The sequence below is a fragment of the Schistocerca americana genome, chromosome 3 (genome assembly GCF_021461395.2).
Source record: "Schistocerca americana isolate TAMUIC-IGC-003095 chromosome 3, iqSchAmer2.1, whole genome shotgun sequence".
Lineage (NCBI taxonomy): Eukaryota > Metazoa > Arthropoda > Insecta > Orthoptera > Acrididae > Schistocerca > Schistocerca americana.
This window is the reverse complement of record NC_060121.1, coordinates 943,251,354-943,267,625: the sequence shown is the minus strand read 5'-3', so window position 1 is coordinate 943,267,625 and position 16,272 is coordinate 943,251,354. Positions and strand designations below refer to the sequence as shown.

Below are 16,272 nucleotides of genomic sequence, written 5' to 3'. Positions count from 1 at the left end.
GTATCGCGTTGAAGTTACATGGGCAGCTGTACCTGTACATGCCATCCAAGCTCTGTTTGGCTCAATGCCCAGGCGTATTAAGGCCGTTATTACGGCCAGAGGTGGTTGTTCTGGGTACTGATTTCTCAGGATCTATGCAACAAATTGCGTGAAAATGTAATCACATGTCAGCTCTAGTATAATATATTTGTCCAATAAATACCCGTTTATCATCTGCATTTCTTCTTGGTGTAGCAATTTTAATGGCCAGTAGCGTACCTTTCTAGAAGGAGCGTCATGACTACCTGCTTGCTTATCGCCGAACAGAAAAAGTAACGAAACAGAAGCAGCGATGTCAACCTGCCGCTGTGGACTGTGTTTGTGTTTGTGTGTGTGTGTGTGTGTGTGTGTGTGTGTGTGTGTGTGCGGAGATTCCGGTTTCGCTGCGGCACTTGATGGTCCCGGGGCCGGCGGTGGGACGTCCCGCGCCGCCCGCTGACAGAAGAGCCGGCCTAAATTACGTACCCATGCCGGCGAGCTGCCTCGGCAGGGCCGGCTTCAAAGGCTGTCCCGGCAATAAAGGGACTCGCTCGCCTCCCAAGGACAGCCGCGATTGCCTGGCCGGCGCAGCCAATGTCGGCGGCCGCTGACCCCGGGCGCCCGGCGAACACTCTCGACTAGAGGCGGTCCGCAGCCAGCGTGCCATTCCCTCCCCGTCCCGGGCTCTCGGAAACGACCGAGGTGATTCCTCGCCATCTGGGTCACTCTCCCACACTCATATACTCCGTGTGGAGCAGAACGTCTACACCCTCAAGCATACTCTCGTTCCGACATATGCTTTACGTCCGAACATTTGAAATTGCACGCTCACACAATATATCTCATTTTTGCCACGTTTCTTAGCTTCATCGCCGACTATGCGCAGGCTGTATCAGGGTGAATCTCCTTACAGAGTGTGATTCTGTGATGACGTTACAAATTTTCAGGGATGATGGAGAAGTATAAATGTTTCCAGAATGGGATTTTCACTCTGCAGCGGAGTGTGCGCTGATATGAAACTTCCTGGCAGATTAAAAATGTGTGCCCGACCGAGACTCGAACTCGGGACCTTTGCCTTTCGCGGGCAAGTGCTCTACCATCTGAGCTACCGAAGCACGACTCACGCCCGGTCCTCACACCTTTACTTCTGCCAGTACCTCGTCTCCTACCTTCCAAACTTTACAGAAGCTATCCTGCGAACCTTGCAGAACTAGCATTCCTGAAAGAAAGGATACTGCGGAGACATGACTTAGCCACAGCCTGGGGGATGTTTCCAGAATGAGATTTTCACTCTGCAGCCGAGTGTGCACTGATATGCTGGCAGAAGTAAAGTTGTGAGGACCGGGCGTGAGTCGTGCTTCGGTAGCTCAGATGGTAGAGCACTTGCCCGCAAAAGGCAAAGGTCCCGAGTTCGAGTCTCGATCGAGCACACAGTTTTAATCCGCCAGGAAGTTTCAAGTATAAATGTATCAATCTGAGGTAAGGGATCCTGTTTGGAAAGGACCGACTAGAAAGTTCTAAGCGAAAATTGTTCTGATACTTCTGACAGCGGAATATATGCGCCGGTACTGTTGGGGTAATAGCTCAACTAATTCAATGTAGATGGCGTACTATAATATTGAAATGAGCATTCGTGGTGTATGACATCTGTGCTGTAGTAGACTGCAGTCTCTGTTTAAAATTTGAAATACTAACGTCGATCACCAGTAACCAAATAGAGTTGTAACCAGTGACGGAACTTGCAGACATGGTTTTCGTGCATGGGTAAGCAAACGGAAGCAGCAGACAAGATGAAAGATTGTGCAGGATCAAACATCCTTGTGGATAACTTCGGAAGATCACTGAGGCTTTTTGCGGATGGTGCTGTAGTATATCGAGAGGTTATAACAATGGAAAATTGTACTAAAATGCAGGAGGATCTGCAACGAATTGACGCATGGTGCAGGGAATGGCAATTGAACCTCAATGTAGACAAGTGTAATGTGCTGCGAATACATAGAAAGAAAGATCCATTATCGTTTAGCTACAATATAGCAGGACAGCAACTGGAAGCAGTTAATTCCATGAATTATCTGGGAGTAGGCATTAGGAGTGATTTAAAATGCACCGAGCATATACGATTAATCGTCGGTAAAGCAGATGCCAGACTAAGATTCATTGAAAGGATCCTAAGGGAATGCAATCCGAAAACAAAGGAAGTAGGTTACAGTACACTTGTTCGCCCGTTGCTTGAATACTGCTCACCGGTGTGGAATCCGTAGCAGATAGGGTTGATAGAAGAGAGAGAGAAGATCCAACGGAGAGCAGCGCGCTTCGTTACAGTATCATTTAGTAATCGCGAAAGCGTTACGAAGATGATAGATAAACTCTATTGGAAGACTCTGCAGGAGAGACGCTCAGTAGCTCGGTACGGGCTTTTGTTGAAGTTTCGAGAACATAACTTCACCAAGAAGTCAAGCAGTATATTACTCCATCCTACGTATACCTCGCGAAGAGACCATGAGGATAAAATCAGAGAGATTAGAGCCCACACAGAGGCACACCGACGATCTTTCTTTCCACGAACAATAAGAGACTGGAATAGAAGGGAGAACCGATAGAGGTGCTCAAACTACCCTCCGCCACACTCCGTCAGGTGGCTTGCGGAGTATGGATGTGGATGTAGATCCCCAGGGAAGACGTCAGACTCACATTACTTTTCCCACACGGTTCCAACGATTAAGTAAAACAGGGCAACAGATACCACATTCCAACGTCCGAGGAGGACGGCGAACTATACCGACTCGTGAATTAGAAGATGCAGGACTTCCTCGAGTAGATGAGACGCTCGCAATCAGCACTCGATCAGGTCCAAGTGAAATATTTCGGAGAGTACTGTTGGAGAGTGTTATGGGAAATGCAGTTACACCCCTACCATTCACCACTAAGTGCATGCTTTGGCTCTTGCTGACTTCGGATCTCCTCGTGTCGTGTTAGCCAATGGTTGCTGCAGCGCCTTGCAGTCGATCCTCACTTTTCTGCGTATGTGCTTTCCACGGATGAAGCCTGTTTCACCAGAGAGGAATGTTAAATAGTCACAGCAGTCATGTTTGGCTCAATGAGAATCCCGACGCTACAGCTGTGAACAGCCATGTTTGTCAGTGTCACACTACCCATTTGTTATTCGGAGACGGATGTGGCTCCAACACGATGGGGGCCCACCTCACTTTCGACTGTTGACTTTGTGAGTGCTTGAATGAGGCATTCCCTGAAACGTGAGTAGACAGAGGCGGTCCTGTTTCGTGGCCAGCAGATTCACCTGATCTCACCCCACCTGATTTGTTCTTGTAGAGAGTCTTGTGTACCAGAAGCCTGTCGAGACAGAAGAGGCGCTCCTGGCAGGAATTTTCGGTGCCTGCGACACTGTTCAAATGACACCGGGGATATTAGAACGGGTACGACAGAACTTTGTGCGATAATGTCAGTCCTGCATTGACGCAGATGGATGCCATTTGAACAACTATTGCAAATTTAGCAGCTTGTGAATCTTGCGCAGATTTTCGGTCTGTCCGACATCAATTTACGTGCGCCATTACTTGTCCATCAGCAGGGGGAAGGTACTTGGGAGTATTCAGAGGGAATTCTGTACGTCATGATAAGAGTTAGGAAGTTGGGGCCCTTAGTTTGAGCGCTGCGCTGGGCTAAGCCGGAACTTGAATAGAGTTTGACTTATCCTTTCGACTCGGTCGTTTCCAGATTGTGTAAAATCATGACGGAATCATCCCGTACATCGTGCGCATGGACAGGCCGCAGAATGCAAATACCGTAGTGTTGTTATTCAGTTCAGTATAATTTGAATGTGGCGTGAATACATAAAATCATGTATTATTTTAGAAAAGCTCACTCCAATATGATCTGGTGGACAGAAACTGAATGACTGTAACAGATATATGTACCCACTTATGCACTGGTCAAAAAACAATCTGAAATATTTTCGTAATACGGTCAAACAGAAAATAATATCCTTGCTGATTTCTACTGTATGGGCTTTAGGCTGCGGTTCATGTGTCAGTGGCTATCGTTTGTTCTTCGTATAGCCTAGGAAGACGTCTTCAGCATAAAGAGAAGAAACATTACGCACTGAAAGATGCCCCAAGCTACTGCTCGTAAAACACCTCTTTTGCCATATTTAACGTTCTTTCCTATTACAAAAACTAAATGGCTCAAATGGCTCTGAGCACTATGCGACTTAACTTCTGAGGTCATCAGTCGCCTAGAACTTAGAACTAATTAAACCTAACTAACCTAAGGACATCACACACATCCATGCCCGACGCAGGATTCGAACCTGCGATCGTAGCGGTCGCTCGGTTCCAGACTGTAGCGCCTAGAACCGCACGGCCACTCCGCAAAAATTAAAACTGAAAGGTAAATGCAGAAAACCGATATCAGATAATGTAAAAGGCTCTGACAGGTTTTTGGATGCATATTATGTACGTACATCGTATATGAACAACGAAGAATACAACGATGGACCAATACGTAACTTTTACGAAGTTAGGGCGTTCCTAACAAATCTAATTCGCCTTCCTAACTACCAATGTCGCGTGTTTGTCAACTTTCGTATGGCTACATGCCTGAGGTTCCCGGAGATTACCACTTAGTATATGTAGTCGGATATTATCGAGTTGCTCCTCTTCGATACTAGGACTGACTAGCGTTTATCCACTTTTAACGACACACAGGGTCCAGTCACCGTAACATAGATGCCAGTCAAAATCCTGAATAACCACCTTTTGTAGCGCGAACCGCTGCGATACGTGCAGGAAGAGGGTCAACGAGGGAGTGGGAAGTACCGGCAGAAAAGTCGAGCCACGCCAACTCAAGTGCGCAGCCATCTGCGCTAGGTTTCTCGGTTGAGGATGGCACGAACAGTCCGATCCAAGTAGTCTCAAAGACTCGATTGGGTTTAAATACGGGGAGTTTGGCGGTCAGGGCAATATGGTAAACTCATCCTGGTGCTCTTCGAAACACGCACGTACATTGCTAGCTGTGGGCCATGTTGCATTGTCCTGCTGGTGCATGCTATCGTGGCGAGTAAGACCGAACTGGATGTAGCGGTGGACATGGTTCCCAAGGATCGATGCATAGTTGTGTCGATCCATTGAGCCTTCCAGAATGATGAGATCAACCAGAGAATGCCATAAAACCATTCTCCAGAGCACAATATTTTTCCTCCGGCCTGGGGCCTTCTGACGGTTTAACAGCCATCTGTTCGATGGAACGTAAAACGTAATTCATTTGAAAAGGCCGTCTGTCGCCATTCAGTGGAGTCCAGCTGCGATATTGGCGTGCAAATTCCAGCCTTCGTCGCCGATGAACAAGCAATAAGCATGGTTGCATGAACCAGGAGCCTTCTGAGGAGGTCCATATGCGGCAACGGTCGTCGAGGGGATATTGTTGGTAGCCCGTTGGTTCATATGGGTGGTCACTTCTTTAACAGTTGCACGTCTACTCGTCCGTACACATCTCCGCAGCTGTTGTTCCCCTCCGTCATCTACGGCCCACGGTGCATCACAGTTGCGTCGGCGCTGGTTTGGGATAGCGCCATTTTTCCACGCACGGTATACTTTAACACGGCAGTTTATAGACTACGCCGTCTCGGAAATGTTTCCACCCTTGGTCCTAAAGCCAATGGTCATGTAATTTTGGAAGTCAGATGAATCGCTCCGTTTCCACATTGCGAAAAACGACTTCACTGTTTCTACCCCCCTCCCCCCTCCCTTGACTCGCATCGCATATCCTCTACTGCCACCTGTCGTCTGTGGGTGATTGTTGCACTCTGACGTCAAACACATGCAGTGGTCACATTAACGTGACTAGACCAAGTATAAATTATGTCTGGGGTATTCTGTTTTTAAGTTGAATGGCCGAGGTATGTTACTTTCCTGTAGACAACAGTGTCGTTAAGAGAACAATTTGAGAATGCTGGGTCCTGTTTTCTTTCCTTGAGGTACATTCGATGTCACTTCACTTGAACATTTGCCGTCCGTACTCGGTTCAAAGTGACGACGAAATGAGAAGCTGGGAGCGTCTGTTAATCCTCTTAATACCAAGGGGGTACTTTATACAACCTTTTGAAAATATTGCAATCTAGGCAGTTTTTTATATTTTAAAATTCTGAAAAAAATATTTATTGTTGTTAATGTGTTTGTCTACCAGATCCGAGAACTTTTTTTTTTTAATTTTTCAGTTAAACTTAAATTTTCGTGTTAGGTGTTAGTAGCAGATGTCTTTTTTCCCTAATGAATATGATGTTCGGTATCTTTAGGTTCAGGAGCTTACACATCAGCTCCTCTGTGCTGTTAATACGTCGCGGGACGACTAACATAGAGATATAAAACATATTTCTAATGTACGCACAAACGGGAAAGACTACGGGAAGAGGACTGGTACTCACCGTCGGCAGGCGATCTCGGGCTTCTCATCTCAGCAGGACCTGCAAGCAAAAGAGAGACAGCGTCAGTCGGCAGCACACACTCTCCCTTATCCCTTACTTGCTATTTCCAGGGTTAGCAGTCACTTCCACAGCAGATGTTGCTCCCCCCGTCTGCTCTGCTACAGACAACTGCTAATTTCCGATTTGCTCCTTCTTCTGATGACTCAAATTTATACTCGCGAAGCCATTTGTCGTCTTTCCGACTGTATTCTAAAACATGAAGCCCTGGTTGTTGTGTGCGTCATCGGCAAAGATGGGAAAATGAGGAGCGCAGTTTCTTTAAGTCGAAGAGAGGCATTGAGAGAGAAACTGCCCAATCATTCGGGGAACGCCTCTGATTTGCCAGGCCTCCCACAAAGGCGGCCGGATGAATCCTTCCCGACGAGCAGCGACCTGCGCGTCGTCAGGTAATTTGTCATTTAGCCTGACAGGCTGGATCCAGCGATGTCTCTGTCCCATTGGGAATACACAGCTAAGGCTGGCGCACACACAGTCGGAACTCAGTCAATGGTAAGATATCAATATTTCAAATTTTCTATTCTTCTTAAAATAATTTGCAAGCTGGATATAAATTTTAGCGTGAAGTCCAAACAAAGGCAAATGCTTTTGCTATCTGCCGCGTACATGGAATAGCAACCGTAATACATGGCTTCATTACGCTAGCGTCTTTCGCAACTAAAGTGTCTTAAATTTGTATGTTTTAATTTTCAGGGTTGCAGTTTAGCTCACAGTTATTATAAATCCAGTTGCTTTCTAAACCTATCTAATTTTTACCCACTGGAAATATTTCCGACAGGAGAGACAAAAGGGATCAAGAAATATATGTAATTTTAGATTCAAAGTTTAAGTATACATACATATCTACATCTACACTCCGCAAATTACTTTACGGTGTGTATACAGGGTGAAAAGTATTTAAACCGACAAACTCTGTGAGGTTGTAGGGGACATGAAAACAAATATTTTTCCCTAATGTCATTTTTTCCTATGAGGAGTATTTAAACCGGTAGAGGAAGATTTCTATGGCAGATTAATTAAACCAACAAACAGTTTTCCATTTTTTTATGACTAAAAGACAACACATTAACACAACCCAATTTCAATTACAGTAGATTTTCAAAAATGCCTCCATTGACACGTAAACAAAGGTTACACCGTCGGATCATGTTCTGTCTGACACGGCCAAAAACCCCAGGAGTATCCTGAATTGTGCCTGCTGCTGCTACTATCCGGGCAACCAGATCCTCTTCTGATGCAACAGTAGTTGCGTGAACAAGGTTGCGCATCTCTCTCCACACAAAAAAGTCCAGAGGGGACATATCTGGGGATCGCGCAGGCCATGCTACAAGACCACCTCTGCCACTCCACGTTTCTGGGAACCGTCGGTACAGGAATCGACGCACAAGACGACTGAAATGTGCCGGCGCCCCGTCATGTTGGAACCAAATGCGTTGTCTTGTAGGGAGCGGGACGTCTTCCAGCAATTCTGGCAATTCTCTGGCGAGAAAATTGTAATAGTGCCTGCCATTTAATGGCCTAGGTAGCAGATACGGCCCAATTAAACAGTCCCTAACAACACCGACCCGCACATTAACGAAGAACCGCACTTGATGGGATACGGCGATTAGGATATTGTTGTTGATAAACCCGCTGTGCAGCTCGTCCGTTGTGGTGCGCTACGTAGTACGCACCAACCATATCAGTGTACTCACTCCAGGTGTATCGCTCAATTAGTAAACAGAGACAATGCACTACTACACTGGTGGACAGTAGTTGCCTTCAACTGAAGAGCGTAAAGTATCTAACAACTGAAGATCGTAATACGGCCTCTAACAACTGAAGAGTCTAATACGGCCTCCACCGGTTCAATAATCATCATCATCATCATCATCATCATCATCATCATCATCATTTAAGACTGATTATGCCTTTCAGCGTTCAGTCTGGAGCATAGCCCCCCTTATATAGTTCCTCCATGATCCCCTATTCAGTGCTAACATTGGTGCCTCTTCTGATGTTAAACCTATTACTTCAAAGTCATTCTTAACCGAATCCAGGTACCTTCTCCTCGGTCTGCCCCGACTCCTCCTACCTTCTACTGCTGAATCCATGAGTCTCTTGGGTAACCTTGCTTCTCCCATGCGTGTAACATGACCCCACCATCTAAGCCTGTTCGCCCTGACTGCTACATCTATAGAGTTCATTCCCAGTTTTTCTTTGATTTCCTCATTGTGGACACCCTCCTGCCATTGTTCCCATCTACTAGTACCTGCAACCATCCTAGCTACTTTCATGTCCGTAACCTCAACCTTGTTGATAAGGTAACCTGAATCCACCCAGCTTTCGCTCCCATACAACAAAGTTGGTCGAAAGATTGAACGGTGCACAGATAACTTAGTCTTGGTACTGACTTCCTTCTTGCAGAAGAGAGTAGATCGTAGCTGAGCGCTCACTGCATTAGCTTTGCTACACCTCGCTTCCAGTTCTTTCACTATGTTGCCATCCTGTGAAAATATGCATCCTAAGTACTTGAAACCGTCCACCTGTTCTAACTTTGTTCCTCCTATTTGGCACTCAATCCGTTTATATTTCTTACCCACTGACATTACTTTCGTTTTGGAGATGCTAATCTTCATACCATAGTCCTTACATTTCTGATCTAGCTCCGAAATATTAGTTTGCAAACTTTCAATCGAATCTGCCAACACAACTAAGTCATCCGCATATGCAAGACTGCTTATTTTGTGTTCACATATCTTAATCTCACCCAGCCAGTCTATTGTTTTCAACATATGATCCATAAATAATATGAACAACAGTGGAGACAGGTTGCAGCCTTGTCTTACCCCTGAAACTACCCTGAACCATGAACTCAATTTACCGTCAACTCTAACTGCTGCCTGACTATCCATGTAAAGACCTTTAATTGCTTGCAAAAGTTTGCCTCCTATTCCATAATCTTGTAGAACAGACAATAACTTCCTCCTAGGAACCCGGTCATATGCCTTTTCTAGATCTATAAAGCATAGATACAATTCCCTGTTCCACTCATAACACTTCTCCATTATTTGCCGTAAGCTAAAGATCTGGTCCTGACAACCTCTAAGAGGCCTAAACCCACACTGATTTTCATCCAATTGGTCCTCAACTAATCCTCGCACTTTCCTTTCAACAATACCTGAGAAGATTTTACCCACAACGCTGATTAAAGAGATACCTCTGTAGTTGTTACAATCTTTTCTGTTTCCATGTTTAAAGATTGGTGTGATTACTGCTTTTGCCCAGTCTGGTGGAACCTGTCCCAACTCCCAGGCCATTTCAATTATCCTGTGTAGCCATTTAAGACCTGACATTCCACTGTATTTGATGAGTTCCGACTTAATTTCATCCACCCCAGCCGCTTTATTGCACTGCAATCTATTGACCATTTTTTCCACTTCCTCAAATGTGATCCTATTTCCATCATCATTCCTATCCCATTCTACCTCGAAATCTGAAACATTACTGATCGCATTTTCACCTACATTGAGCAACTCTTCAAAATATTCCCTCCATCTGCCCAAGGCATCCACAGGATTCACCAGCAGTTTACCTGACCTGTTCAAAATACTTGTCATTTCCTTCTTACCTCCCTTTCGAAGACTGCTAATTACACTCCAGAATGGTTTTCCAGCAGCTTGACCCATAGTCTCCAACCTGTTTCCAAAGTCTTCCCACGATTTCTTCTTGGATGCTGCAATTATCTGTTTGGCTTTGTTTCTTTCTTCAACATAACTTTCTCTGTCTACCTGGGTTCTGGTTTGTAGCCATTTTTGATACGCCTTCTTTTTCCTTTTACAGGCTGCCTTGACTGTATCATTCCACCAAGCTGTTTGCTTCATCCTACTTTTACACACTACTGTTCCAAGACATTTTTTAGCCACTTCTAGTACTGTGTCCCTGTACCTTGTCCATTCCTTTTCCAATGACTGTAATTGACTACATTCAACTAACTGGTACCTTTCTGAGATCGCTGTTATGTACTTGTGCCTGATTTCCTTATCCTGAAGTTTCTCCACTCTTATCCTCCTACATATGGACCTGACCTCCTGCACTTTCGGCCTCACAATCCCAATTTCACTGCAGATTAAATAATGATCAGTGTCATCAAAGAATCCCTTGAATACACGTGTGTCCCTCACAGCCTTCCTGAATTCCTGATCTGTTATTATATAGTCAATGACAGATCTGGTTCCCCTGCCTTCCCAAGTATACCGGTGAATGTTCTTATGTTTAAAAAAGGAGTTTGTGATTACTAAGCCCATACTGGCACAGAAATCCAAGAGTTGTTTCCCGTTCCTGTTGGCCTCCATATCCTCTCCAAATTTACCCATAACCTTTTCATACCCTTCTGTTCGATTTCCAATCCTGGCGTTAAAATCACCCATGAGCAGAACACTGTCCTTGTCCTTTACTCTAACAACTACATCACTGAGTGCCTCATAAAAACTATCCATCTTATCTTGATCTGTCCCTTCACAATGCGAATATACTGACACAATCCTAATTTTCTTGCTAGACACTGTCAAATCTATCCACATCAGTCGTTCGTTTACATACCTTATTGCAACTACGCTGGGTTCCATTTCTTTCCTGATGTAAAGCCCTACACCCAATTGTGCTATTCCTGCTTTGACTCCTGACAGGTAAACCTTGTATTCTCCCACTTCCTCTTCTTTCTCACCCCTTACCCGAATGTCACTAACAGCTAAAACGTCCAGCCCCATCTTACTCGCAGCCTCTGCCAGCTCTACCTTCTTCCCAGAGTAGCCCCCATTGATATTAATAGCTCCCCATCTCATTACCATTTGTTTGCCAAGTCGTATCTTAGGAGTCCCTGGTTTGTCAGTTAGAGGTGGGACTCCGTCACCTCCAAAGGTCCGAGGCATTTTGCTCTGATTGTTGCCAGCATCATATTTAAAGTACCAGGGAAGCAGGTTGCTAGCCTTACTTGCCCCGAGTCCCATTGGGTCTTACCCCTAACGGCTGAGGGACTAACCGGTGGATTTGGTAGTCTTTGCCGTATGAGCACAAAGGTGACCACGACTCAGAATATGTCCGAGATGCCCAGCCTTATTCCAAAGTAACTGGTATCCCGACTGTCGGGACCACTTACTTGGCCACTCATACGTTGCCCGTGGTTCATGCACTAGGACATGACTACAGGAACCCACACCATGAACCAATAATCCTCATAGGAAAAAATGACATTAGGGAAATTTGTTTTGATGTCCCCTACAGCCTCCCAGAGTTTGTAGGTTTAAATACTTTTCACCCTGTATAAGCATACTTTGAGTACCAGTTTATGAAGGTTTTCACTGAGTACCTTGGGTATTTGCATCTACGCAAAATTTTCACAAGCCTGAAAAATTGTAAGTAAAGCTCTGACCACTTCCTTTTAGCTGTTCTCTTCAGTCTGAAGACTGCTTTGATGCATCGCACCACGGTAGTCTATCCTGTGTAAGCCTTTTCATCTCTGTATAACTAATGCTGCTGTAATTAGGTCTTGATCTCCCTCTACAATATTGATTCCCTACGCGTCCCTCCAGTTTCAAATAGACAATCCCTCAGGATGTGTCATCCTCAGGATGTGCCCTATCAACCAATTCGTTCTTTTAGCCAAGTTGTGCCATGCATTTCATTTTTCCCTACTTAGATTCAGTATCTCCCTACTAACTATTCAATTTGTAAGTCTGATCTTCTGCATTCTCCTGTAGCACCAAATTTCAAAGGCTTCAAGGAGAATGGAACTCTACATGAACAAACTTATTTCCCGGCGTTCCTAATATCTACATCTTACAGGATTTTTAAGCTAAAATATAATCATTCATTCGAAAGGAAGCTTCTTCTAAACCAAAGCAGCAAATATTTAGAATGTATCAACGTCATGTCGTTGAAGACGATATACTATATAGGTTTGGTAGAAAGTTATCTGTCCAACACCGTATCTTCGGATACATTTCGTTAGTTGGTCAAGGAAGGGACTTGAATCGAAAACTGATTTTATCAGCATCTCCATGTACATCTAGGTTTTGTACATGGTAAAATTTACGTATTCCTGACTGAACGCTTTAATTTCCAGCGTAAAATCAATTCGGAACCAAATACGAGAACAAAACATGTTACTTCTCGCCCCATCCTACTCTAAAACCAAAAAAATTCTGGCTTTGTTGCTTAACTGTCGAATTCTGATAGTGCCATTTCACAAAAGGGCGTAGAACAGAATCAGACCGCATCAAACAGATCTCGACGCACACTTCAATTAAAAATCATATTCTCTGTTAGGTGCTTATTCGTAATATCAGGGAGTCCGTGCAAATGTACAGAAAAATTCACACCCTGTCCGCGAATCTAGCTTACGTTGCGAATTATAGAAATATGGAAACTGCACCATGTTTAGAGAGCAAAAGTGTCACCGAAATAATAAAATATCTCGATCCTAGGAATGTGTCCAATTAAATAGAACGCTTTCTAGAAAACAGAGCGCAACCCTTCGTCCGCAATGCAGAACCACCGTCAGAAGCCGAGGAGCTCCCGGTGCGCCACAATATAGCCCGATAGGACAGGCGCTGTTCACTGTGTATGACGTCAGCGTCTCTAGCTCAATGAGGCTCTTCGCAGAAAACGGACGTGTTTACAGGAAGGTGAGATACATAGGATATAGCTATAAACCACAGACAAAGTTGCTGATACACAGCGTCTTGTGGTAAGATTATCAGTAGAAACGCAGTGTAATGATAGTACACTTCACTCAAACAGGACACTCATATGCGCAGGAGGGGAAATTCAAGGGAGGGGAAGAGGTACTGCAGCGTAGCGGAAGAGCAAAGGGGCCGGAGGCGGCACGAGCATGTACACTGAAGCGCCAAAGACGTATTCAAATATAGAGTTATCTAAACAGGCAGAAAACGGTGCTGCGATCGGCAACACCTATGTAAGGCAACAAGTGTCTGGCGCAGTTAGATTGGTTAGTGCTGCTACAACGGCAGGTTATCAAGATGTAAGTGACTTTGAACTTGATGTTCGTTGGCGGACGAGCGATGGGACATATCATCTCCGAGGTACCGATGAAGTAAGGATTTTCTCGTACGACCACGAAACTAACCTATGCTAAGAACAACACACACACACACCCAGAGAGAGAGGACTCGAACCTCCGGCGGGAGAGGCCGTGCAATCCGCGACATGACGCCTCTAACCGCGTGTCCACTCCGCAGATTTCAATGCTGGACCATCAAAAAGTGTCAGTGTGAAAAACCATTCAGCGAAACATCGTCGATATGGGCTTTCGGAAACGAACGCCCACTCGTTTACCCTTGATGACTGCACTCGCCCAGGCCCGTCAACACTGAAGGCTCTAAGCACTATGGAACTCAACATCTGAGGTCATCAGTCCCCGTCAACATCGACATTGGACAGTTGATGACTGGAAACATGTTGCCTGCTCGGACGACTCTCTTCTCACATTGTGTCGAGGGGATGGACATGTACGGCTATGGAGACACCCTCACGAATCCATGGACCGTGCATGCCAGCAGGGGACTGTTCAAGTTGGTGGAGGCTCTGTAATGATGTGGGTTGAATGCAGTTGGAGTCCGCGCGACCGCTACGGTCGCAGGTTCGAATCCTGCCTCGGGCATGGATGTGCGTGAAGTCCTTAGGTTAGTTAGGTTTAAGTAGTTCTAAGTTCTAGGGACTGGTGACCTCAGAAGTTAAGTCCCATAGTGCTCAGAGCCATTTGAACAATTTTTTGCAGTTGGAGTGTTATGCGACTCCTGATACGTGTAGATAAGACTCTGATAGGTGACATGTGCGTAAACACCCTGTCTAATCAACTGCCTCCATTCATGTCCATTTTGCATTCCAACAACTTGGGCAAATTCAGCAAGACAATGCGTCACCCCACATGCCCAGAAATGCTACAGATTGGCTCCAGGAACACTGTTCTGAGTTTCAACACTTCCGCTGGCCCCCAAACTCCCCAGACATGAACATTATTGAGCATATGTTGGATGCCTTGCAATGTGCTGTTCAGAAGAGATCTCCACCTCCTCGTACTCTTACGGATTTATAGAGAGCCGTGCAGGATTCATGGTATCAATTCGCTCCAGCACTACTTCAGACTTAGCCGTCTCCATGCCACTTCTGCGTGCTCGCAGGGGTCCTACACGATATTAGGCAGGTGTGCCAGTTTCTTTGGCTCCTCAGTGTATAGGAAACTGTAAGTGGGTTTGTTTTACAGGCATAGCCAGTTTGGTCGTAACCAAAAGCTTCAATGCGAAGAAAATTTTTCCAGGTCTTTAGACTAATTGTAGGGAAGTACTCTGTACAAATAATACAGTTCATTGTTTGATATAATACTATGGATCTTTCATTGTGGCTACTTCCACACACAAAACACATTTAGCAAATGCTCCACACACAAAACACATTTAGCAAACGCTCCATCCTACGTTTCTTCATTTTCATTATCATGTTTGTTTCATTTTCACTGGCAGTTTCAGTTTATTCATTGTCATCCTCGCTTGCGGAATCAGTATTGCTTCCATCAATATGACTATTACTATCTGAGTCTCTATAACTTCCCACATACGAAGGTTGGAACTTAAATAGTGGCAACTATTTATTCACAATCGATGCAAAAGAGTTACGTGTTTGTACATGTTAATGTCCTTCAAAATAATCACCAGCGTTGTGTAGAACCCGTTGCCAGCGATGTGGAAGGCGCAGTATACCGTATTAGAGCCTGTTCTGTTGATGGTGCGAATGGAGCGGTCTTAAGTTGCGGTGATTCTCGTGTACGTCTGTGATGGTGTTATCCTAATGCATTACGTTCCTCCACGGCAGACCGTCAATGCACAGTGCTACTGTTCGTTTTTGGAGCATCACCTGCGACCAGCTTTGCGACAAGAAGCGGCGACACTTTCTGCGCAACCCACCCATCATTTTGCAAGACAATGCGCAGGCGCATACAGTGCAAGCTGTGGCTGCTCTTTTCGGTCGATGGGACTGGGAAGTTCTGTACCATCCACCATACTCCCCGGACTGAAGTCCTTGTGACTGATTTGATTCCGAAGATGGCGGAACCACTTCGTGGCATTCGCTTCAGAACTATTCCAGAGATTTGACAGGCAAAATAGACTGCTCCATTCGCTCCATCAACAGAACAGGCTCTGCTACCGGTATACTACGCCTTCCACAACGCTGGCAGCTGGTTTTACAAAACGCTGGTGACTACTTTGAAGAACAGTATCAGGTACAAACATGTAACTCTTTTGTATAGGTTGTGAATAAATAGTTGCCACTATTTAAGTTCCAACCATCGTATATGATCACCTCCAGCGGTTGGTCCAGTAAACCTTGACCTGAAATACACTGCTCTTCAATTTGATTTACGTGCTCAAAGCATTTCTTCCTGTTTTCTTCTGTTATGGAAGCAATTTGTTCATCTATAAGTTTTAATACTGTGTCTGTTCTGAACTTCACGTTACGTTTAGCATCGCCATTCTTGAATCTTGCCCATGTCACTTCTATCTGATTCAATTATGGGTGGTATGTAGCAAGACGTAACACTATATGGCCCATGTTCTATTGAAATACTTATTTTATAAGAGATACGGCGTGTTTTTTTCATTTTGATCAATGAATACAACTTGGGTCAAAGCATGTCCTCTCGTTTTGTCCTGATACTTCTATGCTCCTGGAGAACTTTTCAGTTATTTATCATTTGCTTCTAC

The 16,272-nt window shown here is 45.0% G+C and overlaps 1 protein-coding gene across 1 annotated transcript in view; it reads right to left on the bottom strand.

Annotated features, from left to right (window-relative positions):
- The window catches only part of LOC124606562, a 934,387-nt gene that overhangs the window by 110,023 nt on the left and 808,092 nt on the right, over window positions 1–16,272 (bottom strand). Inside the window, exon 8 of the mRNA XM_047138545.1 lies at window positions 6,458–6,496. The gene's annotated coding sequence lies outside the window, so the exon portion shown is untranslated. The remainder of the gene's footprint in view (window positions 1–6,457; window positions 6,497–16,272) is intronic.